Consider the following 2,202-nt stretch of genomic DNA (forward strand, 5'->3'; position numbering starts at 1 on the left):
ACCTGAGGACCTGTAAAGGAAGGGGACCAAGTCCTAGAGTCACACAAGTGTCCAGGGGGGCAGGAGCCCACTAAACCCCGGATGAAAGTGCAAAAGGGCTGCCTCCAGGTGGAAGAAGCTGAAGATTCTGCAACAACGGAAGGTGGCCAGGAACTTCTCCTTTGCACAGAAGATGTCCCACAGCGTGCTGGAGGATGCAGAGTTGTTTCCACGCAGAACGACCGCAAACAGGCCTTGTTAGCTGCAAGAGTCACGGTTGAAGAAAACGGGTGCTGCCCGGGCCCAGGAAGGACTGGGAGGTCGCCACTTGGAGGAGGAGCAACACAGAGCCCATGCAGAAGCAGGCAGCACACGTAGAAGCACTTCACAGGCATTCAAGAAATCTGAGAAAGGTGGTCATCGCAACACAACAAAAGAGGGTCCCATGAAGCCGGTGGTCAACTCAGTGAGTTGAGCAATGCAGGACAGAGTACTGGGACCTGGGCTGTGCTGTGCACAAAGGATTCCTTGCAAAAGTGCAGAGAAGTTCTAGTAGCTGGAGATCAAGCAGTACACAGGATTACTGTCTGGCGTGGGGAGGCAAGGACTTACCTCCACCAATTTTGAACAGAAGGACCACTGGACTGTTGGGGTCAAGGGGATCCAGCTCCTGTGTTCCAGGGACCACTCTAGTCAAGATGAGAGGGGACCCAGAGGACCTGTGATGCAGAAGTTTGGTGCCTGCATTAGCAGGGGGAAGATTCCGTCGACCCACAGGAGATTTCTTCTTGGCTTCCAGTGCAGGGTGAAGGCAGACAGCCCTCAGAGCATGCACCACCAGGAAACAGTCGAGAAAGCCGGCAGGATTAGGCGCTATAATGTCGCTGGTAGTCTTCTTGCTACTTTGTTGCAGTTTTGCAGACGTCCTGAAGCAGTCAGCGGTCGATCCTTGGCAGAAGTCAAACAGGGAGATGCAGAGGAACTCTAGTGAGCTCTTGCATTCGTTATCTGACCGGAAGCCCACAGGAGAGACCCTAAATGGACCTCAGAGGAGGACTGGCCACTTAGTCAGGTAAACACCTATCAGGAGGGGTCTCCGGCGCCTCCTGCTGGCACTGACCACTCAGAGGTCTCCATTGTGCCCTCACACCTCTTCATTCAAGAAGGCAGAGGTCTGGGACACACTGGAGGGGCTCTGGGCACCACCCCTGGGGTGGTGATGGACAGGGGAGAGGTCACTCCCCTTTCCTTTGTCCAGTTTCGCGCCAGAGCAGGGGCTGGGGGATCCCTGAACCGGTGTAGACTGTCTTATGTAAGGAGGGCACCATCTGTGCCCTTCAAAGCATTTCCAGAGGCTGGCGGAGGCTACTCCTCCCCAACCCTTAAAACCTATTTCCAAAGGGAGAGGGTTTAACACCCTCTCTCAGAGGAAATCCTTTGTTCTGCCTTCCTGGGACTGGGCTGCCCATACCCCTGGAGGAAAGAAGCATGTCTGTGGGTTGGCAGCAGCGGTAGGTGCAGTGAAAACCCCAGAGAGCTAGTTTGGCAGTACCCAGGGTCCATGCTGGAGCCCCGGGGATGCATGGGATTGGCACCCCAATACCAGATTTGGAATGGGGGGGACAATTCCATGATCTTAGACATGTTACATGGCCATATTCGGAGTTACCATAGTGAAGCTACATATAGGTATTGACCGACATGTAGTGCACACGTGTAATGGTCCGGGGAAATTGCCCTGAACTATGTGGGGGCACCTTGGCTAGTGCCAGGGTGCCCTCACACTTAGTAACTTTGCACCCAACCTTCACTAAGTGAGGGTTAGACATATAGGTGACTTATAGGTTACTTAAGTCCAGTGTAAAATGGCTGTGAAATAACGTGGACTTTATTTCACTCAGGCTGCAGTGGCAGTCCTGTGTAAGAATTGTCTGAGCTCCCTATGGGTGGCATAAGAAATGCTGCAGCCCATAGGGATCTCCTGGAACCCCAATGCCCTGGGTACCTAGGTACCATATACTAGGGACTTAAGGAGGGTCCAGTGTGTCAATCAAAATTGGAATATGGAGTCACTAAAGTGTAGTGACAAATTTGTTAAGTAAAGAGAGCATAAACACTGGAGTTCTGGTTAGCAGAACTTCAGTGACACAGTCAAGCATACTGAACAACATACATAGGCCACACACTATGAGCACTGGGGTCCTGGCTAGCAGAATCCCAGTG

Source organism: Pleurodeles waltl, chromosome 11, assembly GCF_031143425.1.
Source record: "Pleurodeles waltl isolate 20211129_DDA chromosome 11, aPleWal1.hap1.20221129, whole genome shotgun sequence".
NCBI classification, from domain to species: Eukaryota; Metazoa; Chordata; class Amphibia; order Caudata; family Salamandridae; genus Pleurodeles; species Pleurodeles waltl.